The sequence below is a fragment of the Peromyscus maniculatus genome, chromosome 2, assembly GCF_049852395.1.
Source record: "Peromyscus maniculatus bairdii isolate BWxNUB_F1_BW_parent chromosome 2, HU_Pman_BW_mat_3.1, whole genome shotgun sequence".
Taxonomy (NCBI): Eukaryota; Metazoa; Chordata; class Mammalia; order Rodentia; family Cricetidae; genus Peromyscus; species Peromyscus maniculatus.
The window spans coordinates 134171545-134189496 of NC_134853.1; the positions used below are offsets into that span (position 1 = coordinate 134171545).

The window sequence follows — 17952 nt, forward strand, 5'->3', positions numbered from 1 at the left end:
GGGCCCCGCCGCCAGCTGCGGGCCGCCGCGACCGGAAGGGGCGGGGCATCCTGCAAGGCGCCAGCTTCCGCTCGCGGTTCCGGTCCTTCCTGATGTGGCAGGAGAGCCGGGATTTTTTTCGGTGTCGGAGGCCGGGTGGATTTTTAGCTAGATCTGTGGTTCTGTCCCTCGGAGTTCCCTTTCCCACGAGAAGCGGCTGAACTGAATAGGCAGACAGGTGAATCAGTAGGAACAACCGCACTGTTGGGGGGGGGAAACCAAGAGGAAAACAAGAACCGTTGGTTGAGATCTGCAGAGAAGGCCTCTGAAGAGGTGACCTTGGAACCAAGACATGAGGGCTGGAAAGAGCAGAGACTAGGATGCAGTGACCCACCGAGAGGAGGGCATGTGGGAAGGCTAGGGCTCTATAGGGAAATGAAAAGTGATAAATGGAGAGTTGAGCCGGTTATGGAAAAGCATTTAGATTATATTCTAGCCACAGTGAAAGCCTTTAAGCATAGCCTTGTTACCCTGATCCCAACCATTAGGATAAAATCTTAACAGAGAAGAGTCTAAAAACTGAGCCTGAATGAACACAAACTTTTGAAAGTTGGAGACGACAGTGATAGCATTTTCATGGAGTTTTTATAGTAACAGAACAAAGTTATGAATCAAGGCTTTTTTTTTCAGATAAGTTAGTGGAAATGATTTATAACAAAGCTAGTAATCTCTACTATTGGCCTCAGATGCTATATGATGGCATTCTTAGCCTTTGGGTTTGGAAACTAGGGTTCTGTTTGTACATTACAAAAGGACCTACCTAATAGTCACAAGAATGTTAGGTCACACACAGGTGGGCAATAAATGTCTGTTTAGGGGCTAAGATAGTCTGAGTTTGGCTCTGGACCTGCAGCATTCCAGCTCTCCAAAATCACTGAAGTTGTGCTCAGTTAGCCTTGTGGAATGTTTAACACAGAAATGCCTCTTTTCCTTCAAACTTCTGTTGACAGGTAGGAAAATCTGGAGAATGTGGTGTTCCCAAAAAGCTCATTTGGGGTCTGAGACCATGGATTTCAATTAACTGAAGATGTTTAATTGTTCCAGTGTAGGCAGAGAAAGCAGATGGCTATGTTCTTTCAGGGTTGAGTTTTCAAGGTAAGTACAACAGAGAGGGGTCAGGAGGTCTAGAGAGTTGAGGGTATTTATGATAATGTTTAATCAAAACCATACAGGAAAGCAAATAATGGCATTTGTGGGATGGTAGTGGGAGGTGGCAGGGAAAGGAACCAGGATATTTGAGCACTGACTAGGAAGCGGATACAGTGGCAGGTATTTGATCAAGTGAGCTAGCAGCACAGATGCTGGTGGTCTGTACAGAATGTTGGGAAATGAAATTTCAGAGACTGTGAGTTTGTGTGATGCCCATCCAAGGTGTGACTGTGTGTAAGACTAGAAGGCTGAGGAAGAGTGCATGTCCCTGTTTTTAGAACTGAGACTGAGAAAGAAAGGAAGCGTTCGAGACAGTGACCAGAGGTTTAAATGATAGCTAACAGACAGCGAAGGTGGTAATTAGCCCTCTGAAAACCCTCACTTTCTCTTCCTTCTGGTACTCTTTTCTTCCTTCACCCTAAATTCCCTGGCCGCCTCCACGTCTCCTGCTGTCCTTTCCTCCCTGGTCTGTTTTCTGTGTTTTGTTTTTCCTCACTTATTCCCTTCCATCTCCTTCTATTCCCATTTGTAACTTTCTTACATTCTCCCTGTCAACTTCTCTTTTCCCTTCATTTCACCTTCTTATCTCTTTGCCTTTTTGTGGGGAGGAAGGGAAACAGGATATGACCTTTATTGAGCTTATCCCCAGAATGGAAATAATGTCTGTAAAAACCCAAATGTTTGTTACTATAACTTCTTCATTACAATTAAAATTCAAACAGTTTTTTTTTTTTTTTTTTTTTTTTTTTGGTTTTTCGAGACAGGGTTTCTCTGTGTAGCTTTGCGCCTTTCCTGGAACTCACTCTGTAGCCCAGGCTGGCCTGGAACTCACAGAGATCCACCTGCCTCTGCCTCCCGAGTGCTGGGATTAAAAGCGTGCGCCACCACCGCCCGGCTCAAACAGTTTTTAAAAAGTCAACTCAATCAAAAATTATTACAGAATCAATAGCTTCTTTGATGACACAGGAACATTTAAATATGGCAGGAATTTGGTTGGTTAGAAAGCTAATTAAACTTCCAGCTTTCTCAAAAAAAAAAAAAAAATTTCAACAGGCAAAATTGGTGGGGTTTGCAGAGAGGCTGGAATCCTCAGCGTTAGACAGCTGAAGAGAGCGGCGCTGAGGTGATCGCTGAGGTGATCGGGAGCGCAGGCATCCTCCCACAGACGCCCGCTGTGCTCCCTCTTGCCTCCTCTGCGCTTCTTCGTGCTTCTCTCAAGTTCCTTCCTCCTCCACTTCCACAGTGTCTGTTTCTTCCAGCAAGGCAGAAAGAATGGGACTTTCCCATTATTGCTAGAGAAGAAATCTAATTAGTAATAATTTGTTGTTAACGTTTTCCAACACACTTCATATATTGTTTATTGAACCCTATCATAGCTAAAGTCTCATGTATAGCAACATAATTATTGTTCAGTAAACTTATTTTACAGAAGAAACCTGAAGTCAAAGACTGAAGCAGAAAGATAATGAGTTTGAAGCCAGACCCTTATTCCCAGGACTCAGGAGGCAGAGGCAGGTGGATCTCTGTATATTCAAGGCCACCAGCCAGAGTTACATAGTGAGACCCTCCATCTCTAAAAACAACAACAAAAACCAGACAGCTTGATATACAATTGTAATTGTAACAGTTGGGAGGTAGAGGTAGGAAAAGCAGTCCTTCAAGGCTACCTTCAACTGTATATTGCAAGTTCCAAGTCAGCTTGGGCTACATGAGGCCCTGCTTTAAAAAAAAAAAAAAATCCCAACAGGCAGTGGTGGCACACACCTTTAAACCCAGCTATGAGGAGGCAGAGGCAGGTGGATTTCTGTGAGTTCAAAGCCAGCCTGGTCTACAGAGTGAGTTCCAGGACAGCCAGAACTATACAGAGAAACCCTGTTTTGGGGAGAAAAAAAAAATCCAAAGCCAAAATCGGCACAATGATATTTTAGCAATAAGAAGCTAGGAGCTTATGAGTTTGTGTCTTAGCCTGTGAAACAATGGTGCACATGAAACTTGAAAGAAACAAAACTAAGTCCATACTCTTCATGTTACCAATAGAAAGTAAGTGCCTTGTCTGGGGCATTGCTCCACTTTTGAGTGGTATTAGGACAGAGAGGATGACTGTTGAAGAACAGCTCACTGAGAGTGTGAGCCTTTCATTAAGTCTTATTGCTGCTAATTATTCACTCTGGCCTAAGAGAACTACTATGAAGCCCTGCACTTCAATTTTCTCTATACTGGGAAAAGAGTGAAATGAAAACTTCTTTCGTCTAGGGCAGTGGTTCTCAACCTGTGGGTCATAACCCCTTTGGGTTCAAGTGACCCTTTCATAGGAATCACCACACAGACCATCACAAAACAGATACTTATATAACAATAACAGTTGCAAAGTTTTAGTTATGAAGTAGCAACGAAAATAATTTTATGGTTGGGGGTTACCGCATGAGAAACTGTAGTAAAGAATCGCAGCATTAGGAAGGTTAAGAACCACTGGTCTAGGGCCATCAAGAATGCTCAGTGGGTAGCCAGGCAGTGGTGGCACACGCCTTTAAATCCCAGCATTCAGAAGGCAGAAGCAAGTGGATCTCTAAATTTGAGGCCAGCCTGATAGCCAGGGCTAGGCAGAGAAACCCTATCTCAGGAAAATAAATAAAGTTCAGTGGGTAAAGGTACCTGCTACCAAGCCTCACAACCTGAGTTTCATCCTCAGAACTCATGGTAGAAGGTGAGAACTGACTCCTGAAAGTTGTCCTCTGAACTCTACATATGTGCTACACACAAAATAAACAACTAAATACATGTAACTTGTTTTAGACTGGACATGAGACATACTACTGAACATGATTTGGTGGGGTATAGTGGATGGAAGCCCTCAATTCAGAGTCCACCACTTGTCCAGGGGACCGTGATTGTGGATATAGTTGACCATGTAGCTATCAAGAATGAATGACTTCACCACCATGTCTTCAAATTAATCTGCATGAAACTTGGTGAAGCCCCACTTCTTTAATATGTGGGTCTTCTGGTAGCCCGGGAAATTGAAGTTGGCTCTAGGCAGGGCTTCAAACATGTGTTCCTTATTCTGCAGCTTAGTGTAGATTCCCATGATGACCTGGCCACTGTGAACACTGTTCACTGTACCCTGAGGCTTCCCAAAGGCAACCTGCATACCTGTCTGGAGCCTAGATTGGGAGCAGCATTGAGATCAGAGATGAGAGTAGCCACCGGGAAATTGTCCCCAAGGTCCCTTAGAAACAACCATATAGGCAACAGGCTGTGTGTGTGCTCAAGGAGGCTGCTGTTCACAGACACTGCACACCAGATAGATGTAATTTTTAAAGGTTAAAAAAGAAAAAAAATGGGATTAGAACATATCTGTTTTTTTTATTAGAAAAGGAGCCAGGAAGTGGTGGTGCACACCTTTAATCCCAGCACTCAGGAAGCAAAAGCAGGCAGATCTCTGAGTTTGAGGCCACTCTGGTCTACAGAGCAAGTTCCAGAATAGCCAGGGGCTGCACAGAGAAAACCTGTCTCAAAAAATAAAAACAATTCTTAGCTTGTAGGTTATAATTTACTGGAAATCTGTGAAGTCCATTCCAAGCTCAGAAGGTTCCAACCATCCAGCTAAGACAGAGGCTTCTGAAAATAAGGACAACCAGTCATATTAGAAGGAGGCATCAGGAGTATAAAACAGGCCATATTAAGCTGAGGCATGGTGAGCCCTGCCTGTAATCCCACTACTCAAGAGGTAGAGATAGAAGGATCAGAAGTTCAAAGCCGTTATCAGCTTTGATAATGAGGTAATGAGGTTTTTACAAGGAGTCATTTGTAGGAAGGGTCAGTCTGGACAAAAATACTTCATTTCTAGTTGTCTTTTTGAGCATGTTATTATCTATTGCTATTTAGCAAAAGTTAATGGGTTAGACTACAAGAAAAATTATACTTAGGACCTACACTTTGGGTTGCAGCTCATCTTTGTTCCATGTGGTATCAGCTAATTTCTCCCAATAGACTCATTCACACGACTGATCATTTTCTAGTTGGCTTCTGTCCAGTTGCTCTGCTAGAACTGTGAGTTTCACCAGGAGTTGCTTGGATTTCTTCCTGCCACATGACGGCTGGTTCTGAGAGTAAACACTGGAAGTGGTGGAGAATGACAACCACAAGATCTAAAACCTGGACTCAGAAACTATCACAGTAACACTTCTACCATAACCAGTGAACCAGGCACAGAAGCCTCGCAGAGAGAGCATATAGACCTCTTTCTTGTTGATAAAGAAGTATCAGGGATTCTTAAACTATGCTTTTTCTCACTCTCTATTGCGTAAATGTGTATGTGCAATGTGGAGGCCGGAAGATGACATCAGGCACCAAGTCCTAGATGTCTTGGAAATCTATGTAGACCAGGCAGGCCTCAAACTCACAGAGATCCACTTGCTTCTGCTTCTGCTGGGACTAATGGTGTGTGCTATTACAGTCAGTGCTACCATATTTTTTAAGGCAGAGTCTCTCACTAAACCTTGAGCTCACCAATTAGACTGGCTGGCCATTTAGCCCCAAGGGTTCTCTCCAGTGCTGGGATTACAGGCATCTGGCGCTTTTATTTTTTTTTTTTAAGATTTATTTATTTATTATGTATACAGTGTTCTGTTTGCATGTATCCCTGCAGGCCAGAAGATAGAGCCAGATCTCATTACAAATGGTTGTGAGCCACCATGTGGTTGCTGGGAATTGAACTCAGGACCTCTGAAAGAACAGCCAGTGTTCTTAACCTCTAAGCCATCTCTCCAGCCCCCCCCCCCTTTTTTTTTAATGGGTGCTGGCAGTTGGACTCAGGTCCTCACTAGCATAGCAAGCACCTTATTGACTGGGCCATCTCCCCAGTCATGAGCCATGCTTATTATTAAAGTTGCTACAGGTTCCAGAACTCCTGGATGGTACCCTAGCTTTGGTAAGCTGTGCTGGATCATGCAGTGATTAGAGAGTATATGATCAAAGCAGACTCAGAAAACCTGCCTTCCGTGAAAAAAAAAATTCATGAGACACTGGGGTACACTGGTGCTTAGCATTTAAGCCTCCTGCTTACCCACAGTGAAAGGTCAACCTCAGCACCTTAGTCTTATTTTGTCCCCAAGGAATTCATATTCTCTTAGTCACAGATCCCTTTTGTCTCAGTATCTTGGAGTTCTGAAGCACTGAGTTTCACCTAAGTGCAAACAATTAAGATGTGCAATAACATTAGTACCCAATACATACAGAACAGATGATTGTCACTCCATAAAGGGCCATTCCCTATCTAAACCCATAGAATAATTGGTAAGTTGACAAAGGTACACTTGGATATTTTTTGAATGCCTATTATGTATCAGCTACTTCACTTATGTTAGCTATTTTTGGATGATATTAAAACAAAATGTTAAGACAATTGGGATTCTGTAGATGTTTTTATGACAGGATTTTCCTCTACCAGAAACCCGTTAACTGCTGAGTCACAGGGAGGGGCAGAGTGCACAGAGTGTAGTGGTGTTGGCAATATTCTGTGAAGAGCTGTGTGTATATGAATCCATGTATAAATATGTCTCTATTTTAATTGTTTTGTTTTCAAGACAGGGTTTCTGTGTAGTTCTGGCTGTCCTGGAACTTGATATGTAGACCAGGCTGGTCTTGAACTCAGAGATCTGCTTGCCTCTGCCTCCCAAGTGCTGAGATTAAAGGCACACACTACCACTTGGCAAATATGTCTGTATTTTAACAGCCAGTTCAGTCTTGACAGTTGTATATTGATTTAACATTAGCCTTGCTTTATAAAATCTTACTAATGCTGTGAATTTAGCATTGACATTTCATAGATGAATAAATCCAGGAAAGAGAAGTACTTCATTCAGAATTACAAGATAGTAGGTAAAATCAAATTCTAACTAATATACATGGCTTCAAACTCTGAATTCTTATACAATGCTAACTCTATAATAAAATCCGTACTCAATAAAATCCCTTCAGAGTAATTAAGTTACAGATGAGAATGGCAATCTCAGGAAGATGTGTAGCAATTCCTGTCCTTAAAAACAGCCCCAAACCTATATTGATGAATACTTGTAATCTGAGCACTCTGGGAAATGGATACAAGAAGATCAGAAGTTCAAGGTGAGCAGTGAGTTCAAGGACTGCCTGGGATACAAGAGGTCTAGTCTCCAAACAAACAAACAAACAAACAAACAAAAACAAAACAAAAAAAACTGTGTTTAAGTAAGCAAGCACACATGGATATGGAGTTTTGCTTGCTTTTTTGTTTGTTTTTTTGAGACAGGACCTCTTGTATCCAAAAGCGGGTAAAGGGCAACAGATCCCCTTGAGCTGGAGTAAGGGCTGGCTGTGATCAGCCTGATGTAGGTCCTTTGGAAGAACAGAAAGCACTCTTTAACAGCTGAGCCACCTCTTCAGCCTGTTTTGGAGGCACATACTCAATATATAGACATTATTCTCAGGGTGTATATGTTTCTAGTATACTCTCTCAGGGCTTAAGAAACCAGTTTGTCACCATTTGTCAATACTTCTTGTTAGAACTGTCCTTTAGAGAAAAATTATTTTCCTCCACTTGGCAGCCTGTGTTCTGTTAATTTTCCATGATTCAGCTCAAGTTTTTACCACTGTTAGGAAGCTTTCTCTGAGTTCTCAAGAGTAGTTTAGCTATAACTTCTCTGTGCTTCTCCACTCCCCATCCAAATCCCATATTACTTCTCTTCTGCATTGGGTATCTTTACTCTAGACCCAAAAGCTCCTTGAAAGACGACAGAATTGAACCAGTCACGTGATAACATGTTACTAGGACATGTCATTATGTGATTACAAATGAAGGTTGCGTGCTTTGTAAACAGGTTTACATAGCCATCTAATACACTGTAAGCTATTTCCTGGAGGTGTTGCTGAATGAATTCTGTTGTAGGTATAACTGGTCTCTCAGGTTTCTTGCTTACCACATTCTAAAAGAAAAAACTGGGAGACCAAAAATTTATAAAGGAAATTGGGTTTATTAACGCTGTGGGTGGAACTGGGGCCAGAAAAATTGCTGCTTCCTCTCCCCCATTCCTGTGGCAAACTTGTAATTTATAGAACCATGATATGAAAGCCAGGGAGTAGGCTGAATTAGCTGTGAAACAGCTTCATCTGTGTTTTGTAGCTGGAGAGTTTTCTCTCCAGGTCCCGCCAAGCCCTGGCAGTCCGACAGCCCACTTATAAAATAAACACACAGACACTTATATTATTTAAACTGTTTGGCCTAATGGCTCAGGCTTCTAGCAATCTAGTTCTTACATCTTAAATTAATCTATTTCTATAAATCTATACCTTGCCACGTGGCTCGTGGCTTACCGGCATCTTCACATGCTGCTTGTCATGGCGGCGGCTGGCAGTGTCTCCCTCCGCCTTCCTATTCTCTCAGTTCTCCTCTCTGTTAGTCCTGCCTATACTTCCTGCCTGGCCATTGGCCAATCAATGTTTTATTTATTGACCAATCAGAGCAACACATTTGACATACAGACCATCCCACAGCAGTGTTTTCCTGGGGAGAGCAACTCAGTGCTAATATCCCAGGCTGCTTCCATCCCCAGCAGGCCGGCTCCATCCCTCAGAATGGAGGGTATGCTTTATTGCACAGGATGGGTGATTGGTCCACTGCATAATCTTCACGGAGAACTCAAAACTCTGGAGGTGGTGAAAGCCCTGCCAGATGTGGTGTCTGGTGAGGTCCTACAACCTGTTTCAAGTTTCCTACTCCTTGCATTTGTTGGCCATTGCTGAAAGGTTTCTTTTAATTTAAATTTTAACATTTTTTTTTAGAATTTCGTGGGGCTAGAGAGATGGCTCAAGGATTAAGAGCACTTGCTGTTCTTGCAGAGGACACAGGTTCAATCCCCAGCACCCACATGATGGCTCACAACCATCTGTGATTCCAGTTCCAGGAGTTTTGACACCCTCTTCTGGCAGGCACTCATGTGAGTGAGTCACAAACAAAATACCCATGCATATAAGATAAAATAGACATTTTAAAAACATTAAAAATTTAATTTCACATGTATGATATTTATATAATTTTCACCCCTCCTTCCAGTTCTTCCCTTGCCCTCTCAAATTCATGACCCCTGCTTATTGTTACATACACACACATATACACACACACATATGTCTATGTAAATACAGCCTGTGGAGTTCACTTACTGTTGCTTTTACATGTATGTTTAGGACTTGCCACTTAGGACTGAATAACCTATCAGGGCTTGTCCCTGAAGAAGACTGATTCTCCCCTCTCAGCAGCCATTAATTGCCTGTAGCTCTTTGTCTTCGTCAGTGTTCTATTGCTGTGAAGAGACACAATGACCACAGCAGCTCTTATAAAGGAAGGCATTTAATTGGAGCTTGCTTACATTTCCAGAGGCTTAGTCCACTGTCATCATGGCAGGGAGCATGGCAGCATGCAGGCAGACATAGTGTTGCTGAAGTAGCTATGAGTTCTACATCTGGATCCTCAGGCAGCAGGAAATGATCAGGCCTGTAGGTCTGACTTGGGCTTCTGAAACCTCAAAGCCCATCCCTAGTGACACACGTCCTCCAAGGCCACATGTAATCCCAATCCCTCTAATGTAGTGCTGATGACTCCCTGATGACTAAGCATTCAAACATATGAGCCTGTGTCGGGGGGTAATTTTCATTCAGACCACCACACTCTTCATCTCAGGATGGGGCCCAGTGAGATTTCTTTTGTTGGCTTATCAACTGGTGTCATCATTGTGCAGCTCTTGTTTAGATGACCATATATATTTTGAGATTTGAGTGCATCTTCCCTGTAATATACAAGACATTGTCTCACAGCAGACCATCTTCTGGCTTTTACAGTCTGTCTCCCAGCCCTGCTTCCCTGGTGCTCTGAGTCTTGTGTAAGGGTGTGTTGTGGGTATGTCAGTTAGTGTTGGGCATCCCAGTCAGTTTTCTCTGTATGCTGACCAGTTAGGGATTCCTATAAAGGTCTTGATCTGCTGAGAAAAGCTTCTTGGATGAGGGGTGAGAGCTACACTCATATATGGATATAATAAAAGTATTTAGAATGCAGTTAGAAAGTATATTGGTTCAGGAAAGGAGAACCTCCTATTGAAAGGTTTTATCAGAGATTCTGGGAGAGAGGCAGAGGCAGGAGGATGAAGAGAGCAGGCCAAGCCAGGAAGACTGTCTCATAAAATAACACTTTAAAAGAGCAATATAGCAGTTGTTTTTATTTATTTATTTTTGTTTGTTGTTTTTCAAGACATGGTTTCTCTGTAGCTCTGGCTGTCCTAAAACTCATTCTGTAACCAGGCTGGCCTCAAACTCAGAGATCCACTTGTCACTGCCTTTTATTTTATTACAGTGTGTGTGTGTGTGTGTGTGTGTGTGTGTGTGTGTGTGTACATGCATGGGTGCACATGCCATAGTGCAGGTATGGCCACAGGACAACTTTCAGGAGTCATTTCTCTCCTCCTAACATCTGGAGCCCAGGGATCACACTCAAGTTGAAGGCTCAATTGCAGGTGTCTGCCCACTGAGCCATCTCTAGAGCACAAGTAGTTGTTTTCAAAAAGCAGTAGTTAAACTTAGAAGTCAAAACTGAAAGGGGAAAGTTGGGTGTTTGGAGGTTTTAGAACAGTGCATGAGAGAACACGGAAGAAGAAAAACAACTGATTCCAACTTCTTGTTCCTGATAGCAGCAGTCTTTAATTCTCCTGGTGAGATTGTTAGCAGATACCACCAGATAGAACATTGAAGACTTACCTGGTCTAATCATGGAGACCGTGTTACAGATATATGAATATGTTTAGGGCTGACCACTTGGAACTGGTACCACTTCTAGTTTGCTTCTCTGTTGCTGTGATAAACACCAGAACCAAAAGCAACCTGGGAAGGAAAGGGTTAGGTGTGGTGGTACATGCCTTCAATTCCAGAAGGCAGAGGTAGATGGACATCTGAGTTCCAGCCAGCCAGGAATACATAGTATGACCCTGCTTTTTTTTTTTTTTTTTTTTTTTTTTTTTTTTTTTTATATATATTTATACAAGTTTGTACTAATACATTCTCATATTACAAAGGCAATTTCCTTTTCATATTTGAATCATCCAAACACAAACAGAACTATACATTTTAAAGGTGGCTGGAGAGACAGCCGTGGGTGCTGGGAACCGAACTCTTATATTTTTGGTTGTGAGCCTAGCCTTTAACGGCTGAGCCATCTCTCCAGCCCGACCCTGCTTTTAAAATAAATAAATAAATAAACCAGACATTGGTGGCAGAGCAGGCAGATCTCTGTGAGTTCGAGGCCAGCCTGGTCTACAGAGTGAGTTTCAGGACAGCCAGGGCAACACAAGGAAACTCTGTCTCGAAAAACCAAATAAATAAATAAATGGATTTCAAGGCTTACAGGATACAGCCATGATCAAGTGAAGCCAGAGGAAGAACTCGGGCAGGAACTAAAGCAGAGGCCATGGCGGAATGCCCCTTGTGGGATGCTGCTTTTTGGCTTGCTCAGCTCCCTTTCATCCAGACCAGGTCAACCTTCCTAGGGATGGCACACCACCCATCGTAGGCTGGGACCTCCTATATCAGTTAGGAATTAATAAAATTCCTCACAGACATGGCTTCTGGCCAAACTGATCTGAGCAATTATTTGAGTTTCCTTCTTTCCATAGTTTTGTGTCAAGTTAACAGCTGAAACTAACTATGGCAGGATGAAAAGAGAGTAAGAAAAAAATTCCTAGCCAGGCATGGTGATTTTCAGGCTTTTAATTCCAGCCCTCAGGAGGTTCTCTGTGAGTTTGGGGTCAGCCTGGTCTACACAGTGAGTTTCGGACAACCAGGGCTACATAGAGAGACTCTGTCTCAAAAAAGAAAAAAGAATTCCCAAACTGGGTATATAATACATGCCCATAAGGAGGCAGAAGGATCAGGTGTTTGAGGTCACCCTTACCTACATCTGTTTGAGGACAGCCTGAGAAGAAATCCATTCTCCAAAACCAAAACTAATTGATGTTAGTGTCTTTGTCCATTTGGGCCATTATAACAGAATACCACAGACTGGGTAGCTTTTAAATAACAAACATTTCTCATAGTTATGGAAGTAATGGAACTTGAGATGAAGGCACTGGCCAATTCAGTATCAGGTAAGGGCCTGCTTCCATCTTCTTGTGCCTTCACAGGGTAGAGAGGAGAAAGGAAGTATTCCGAGGATCTTTTATAAGAGTGGGACTCCTCACAAGTACTGTCATTCATGGCCTAGTCATCTAATCATCTGCTTCCTGCCGCCACACAGGAGCTTAAGATTTCACCAGCCTTTCATCCCAACACTTAGGATGCAGTAGCAGGTAAAATCTGTGCATTTCAGTCCAGCCAGAGCTACACAGAGAAACACTGCTCAAAAATTTTTGTCAACATATGAATTTTGACTGAGACAGTTACTCTACAACTGTTGGAACTGTGGACGAATTTTCCCCCTTTATAATTAAACTTGTACATTGTATAATTGTAATACATTATGTATACAATTTAAAACTCACAATTTTGTTGCATTTTGTTTTTATTCAGTGCTTCAGCGTTTCTGACCTCATGCATGCTAAGCAAGTACTGTACCACTAAACTATACCCACATACCAAATTAATACATTTTTTAAAGTGTGATACACTTGAAATGGTTCTCTATGAAGCAAATTAAAGCACAATAGCAGTCTTTCTCTGTAAAGGTCAGTAACCATAGGAATTTCAATGCCTTGATGTACAATATATATGAACAAGGATCAAAGGACAGCACAGTATGAAGTCAGTCTATTTGACCTGGCAGGGAACCTACCAATAATTCATATTGGTTTTGGATAATTACCCCTGATCACCTAGCCTATAAACAGTACTTTCCTTGTTTTATTCTTGCCACATCATTTAAACTTCCCCCTATCATTTAACACAGAGCTTAGTGCATGACAGGTCCTTGGCAGCATTTGTAACTGATTTTATTAAACTTCTGCCTTTTCTAACTTAACAAATCAGTTCCCTTAATCTCTTGAAATATAGGATGGTGCTGCTCCTTTATTAGTAATGTTACTATAGTATATCTAGAGTAATATTGTTTGACAGCTGTTTAAAAAGACACACACACACACACACACTCTTTCATAATAGTGTACGATATCTAGATAAAGAGAATGAATTTCAGAAAGACTAAATGGCACACTGGGGGCTCGTTGCACTATGCCATTACTAAAAGAAAATGTTTAAAATACTGGAATTAAAGCTCTCCTAAACATAAGCCAAGTCATTCCACTTCTAAAACAAAGCCGTTAAAATTTTCATTTTTCAGAAGCCTTTTATTGGGCCTCGTATTGCAACACAAGGGGGCAGCACAGAAGAGTGCCTTCCCAGCTGATTCAAAAAGTGAGGGAATGAACAGCCTGGTTGTATAGCAAGGAGGAGGGTGCAGATGTGACATGCAAATGAAGAACTGTATTTGTACCAGTAACAGCAGTATTTCAAGTTCCACCAATCATAGGCCTCATTTTGCTCCAAATATAAACTTTCTGCTGCACCATAGGGGAAACGCCTCCCCGTATGACCTAGATGACCTAGGTGAGCCAGGTCCTCTGATATTCTCTGAGGTTTGTCTTAAATGGTGTTCTCCAGGGCTGGTGCAGGTTCTCTGGTGAGGTCATGCTGGAGAAAAGCTCTCTGTGAAGTGTTGTTCAGAGTGGCTGTAAAGAGCTGGGCAGTGCCAGGCGGATCTCTGTGAGTTCAAGGCCAGCCTGGTCTACAGAGCAAGATCCAGGACAGGCACCAAAACTACACAGAGAAACCCTGTCTCAAAAAACAAAAACCAAAAAAACAGAGTGGCTGTAAAGAATCTAAAAGAGGTGGGCCTGTTGGGCATGATGGATATGCCTATAACCCCAGCTACTCAGGTGGCTGGGTGGAGATTGCAAGTTCCTGGCCAGCATAAGTAATTTACCAAGACCTTGTCTCAAAAGAAAAAAGAAAAAAGGGCTGAGGACATAGCTCAGTCACAGAGCACTTACTTAAACATGTACAGGGTTCTCAGGTCCATCCCCAGTACTTCAAAGAAAAATAAGTAAATAAAAATGAATAGCTGGGCTGTCTTCAGGGCAGTCTTCTTGTTTGCCAAGGATGATCATTCTTTATCTTGGTCAAAGTATTTGTGCACTGAGGTTGGGGATGTAGCTCAGCAGGTGAGAATGCTCACATAACATACACAACAGTATGTACATTGTGCCACAGATTGGCATAAAACAGGCATGGGGGCGAATGCCTATAACCCCAACACTTGAGAGGTAGAGGCAGGAGCATCTGGGTCATCCTTGACTACATAGTGAGTTCAAGTTCAACTTGGGCTATATGGGACCCTGTCTCAAAAACAATTATTTATACATAGCATTAAAAACACATTCTGCTTAGAAATCCAGTGTCAATAAAATGTTTAATTCATAACTTGCTGACATTTGATGTGTCGTGCTGTTTTAGTTGTTCAAAGATAATATAGGCTTCAGCTCTTCCTTTGTTCCCACCCCCCCTCCCCCGCCCTTTTTTTTCATTTTGGTTTTTGTTTTTTCGAGACAGGATTTCTTTGTGTGGCCTTGTCTAGAACAAGCTCTGTAGACCGAGCTAGCCTTGATCCACCTGCCTCTGCTTCCAGAGTTCTGGGATTAAAGGCGTGCGCCACCACCGATGGGCTTTTCTTTTTTAAAGATTTATTCATGTGTATGTGTGTTTGTGGCAGCCAGGGGTGGGGGTGCCCAAGGAGACCAGAATAGGGTATTGGGTCGCCTGGAGCTAAAGACAACAGTGATCCACCCAGTCAAGCTACGTCCTCTGCAAGAGCAGCAAGTGCTCTTAACCACTGAGCTATCTCTCCAGCCCCAGATTTTACTTTTTAAAGTATTTACTTATTGTGTGGTGCTAGTGCCTCAACCAAGGACCCCTGCATATACTGAGCAGGTGCTCTACTACTAAGCTGCAGCCTAGCCAGTCTGCATCCCAGAACAGCCTCAGAATCAGAGGGAGGGGGGGAGACACACACACACACACACACAGAGAGAGAGAGAGAGAGAGAGAGAGAGAGAGAGAGAGAGAGAGAGAGAGAGAGAGCGCCTCCCACCTATTTTCCTTTATTTTTAGCATCCTATATTAGTAGGTACATTTGTTTCAGTTAATCCAGCATTGATACATTATTACCTACAGTCTTTAATGCATTTAGATTAGTTTTCACCTGCCTTTTAAAAAATACACAAATCTAAAGTTTAATGTTACACGAACTAATCTTAAGTACACTTTTGCTACCTTCCCCTAACATTATAGCTGTACTTTCGCCTTTTTGATTTTTAAGGTTTTTAGTACAATGCCTGATCATCGCTTAAAGATACCTAACATGGACCTCTGGCTTCCACGTGCGAATGCAAAGGTACACGCACACAAATCACACACAACTGTCCCCAATATTATTAGCACTGGGAATAAGTATAAATGCAAGAGGTTTTCTTGTTAGACGAGAAAGAATTTCCCCAAATTGGTAAAATCCTACTTAGGAACAAACAACCTTCTTTATCTCTGTCCATTAAAGTAATGGGGTTGAAAACATTTTTTTAATCCTGAGACGACAGGGTCTCATGTAAACGTGGTCGTTCCTGGATTTGCTCGGTAGCTTAGATGCCTTGAACTGCAAGATCCTTCTGCCTCCACCCACCTCTTGAAGGCTGGGATTACGGCGCGGTGCACTACTACACCCGACTCCAGTCTTTTTGAGACAGGGTCTCTAAACAATCCCAGTTTGTCTGGAACTCACGGCATCCTCCTGTCTCAGCACTTGCTTCGGTAGAGTGCAAGGATTACAGGAGAGAACCACTAAGCTCGGCCGAGAGAGCCCTAGACTTTAGCGCGCAATCAGTGCGGTGAGCACTTCCGGGTAATCAGCTGGGATTTTCTTTTTTTTTTTTTTTTTAATTGCGCATGCGTTTGGCCAGACCATCCCGGAACTTAACCGTTGCTGAAATGAAGGTTTAAATCCTCCGAGTTGTGATCCGGAGCTTTCGTGGCGCCCTGGGTTCTCCAAAGAACCCTGGGATTGGGCAAACTAATCCAAGACCGGGGTCCGATTGGCTGTCACAACAGTACGCCGCGGAGACGTTGCGTGACGCTCTTAGTACCGCCCCTGTCGCGGGACTGGCCGGGCTTCTGGCCAATCAGCAGGCGTGGCGCGCCCTTCGGTTTCCTCCAGCCCGAGTTTGCCGCCTGGGTTCCCGCGACCCCAACGTCCCAGAGGCGGGGCCACAGTCATCTGGGACGCTTCTTGGAGCCGGCCTTTGGGTGCCCAACAAACAAATCCCAGCTTGGCGGCGGCCGTGAAGAAGCGACCGTGGATCTTCGTGCTCCTGGTTCCCCGAGGCGCCCTCCGGGCCCGGGAAGCGCGGTGAGTAAGAAGCGGCCTAGGAGGGTCCGAGTTAGCTCGCTGGGACGGGTGACCACAGGGCTGCCAGGGGAGAAAGAAAGCGGACCTCAGAACCTTGCCTGCTGCTGTCTGCTAAAGAACGTAAATGAGGTTTACGTTTGTGATGCGCCTCAGATTGCTTTTACTGTTAAATTTTCTTGGGGACTGAAACTCTGATCCTTGCTCGTGCATTCTTTACGCGATCTGGCCCAGACTGGGTAAGGGATCAGTTAGTGTTTATAGTCGGTGGTCTACAGGGAGTAAACCTATGTCAAAAGCGAGGTGTGAAATACTGTGTCAGGACACAGAGTCAGTGATGTCACCACGAGAGACAACATTCGAGTTGGAGTTGGTTTAGTAGGAAATTCGAAGTAAAAGGGGAAGACAACCTATGCAGTCCTGTCGGAGACTGCAGATAGATGGTGGATGAATAACTAGAAGTTATTGTTGCAGCGATTGGGTATGACTTAACTACGAAGTGCTTTTTTTTTTTTTTTTAATTCTGTATATGAAGAAAAGCCATTGACTTTCTAAGCAGGAGAAAAACTTGTTCATAGACTCATTTGTGTCTGCACTGGAGGAGGCCGATGTGGTCAGCTAAGGTGGGAGGATGGAAAGAACTTTCTATGGGTAAGAGGGAGGAGAGGTGAGGATGACTTACTGGTTCTCGTTTGCTACACGATGATAACATTACCTGGGGAGAGTATTTTTGCTAGGTACACGTTTTGTACAGTTTTGGCCATTAGTTTTATGTAATACTGTCAGCGTAAGCTAGTTCATCAACTCTCATTGCTTGTTTTCAAATGAGAAAGGCCTCATGCATGAAAGAAGAGACAGACAAGGCATCTAAAACACTCCTGTTAGTGAAGAAAAATGGCATTTTATATACTTTGTGGAGGTAGTTATCAGTGTGATTACTGTTACCATGACAACCAAATGCTAAAGAAAGGCTTTTTTTTTTAAGCCTGTATTTCAAGAAGGTCAGATATCTCTATGGGGGACTTTTAGTTGATCTTTAAAGGTCATATACTACAGAATTTTGTTCATGCAAATATTTTCAGCCTTGGACATTATGGAAAAGGTCTCTTCTAAGTGACTTACACCTGTGTTAGTAATTCTTTAGAAATTATCTTGAGTCAGATAATTCCTTTTAAACATTCTGTTTAAAAGTTTAAAATTTACTTTGTGTGTGTATGTATGTGTACACACGCACACATACACACACTACATTGCACGTGTGGAGGTCTGAGGAAGACTTTCAGGAGTTGGTTCTCTCCATCCACTGT

The 17952-nt window shown here is 42.9% G+C and overlaps 1 protein-coding gene, 1 long non-coding RNA gene and 1 pseudogene across 2 annotated transcripts in view; 2 read left to right on the top strand and 1 right to left on the bottom strand.

The window, feature by feature from the left end:
* The first annotated feature begins 10 nt into the window (after positions 1 to 10).
* On the top strand, positions 11 to 4716 carry LOC143271948 (uncharacterized). The gene is made up of 2 exons (XR_013049285.1): positions 11 to 217; positions 990 to 4716. It is a non-coding gene; the product is annotated as an uncharacterized LOC143271948 (long non-coding RNA).
* On the bottom strand, positions 4398 to 4499 carry LOC121827738 (small nucleolar RNA SNORA70; annotated as a pseudogene).
* An 11734-nt stretch (positions 4717 to 16450) lies between the features above and the next one.
* Stil (STIL centriolar assembly protein) overlaps positions 16451 to 17952 on the top strand; it is a 44714-nt gene continuing 43212 nt past the window's right edge. Inside the window, exon 1 of the mRNA XM_006986615.4 lies at positions 16451 to 16648. The gene's annotated coding sequence lies outside the window, so the exon portion shown is untranslated. The remainder of the gene's footprint in view (positions 16649 to 17952) is intronic.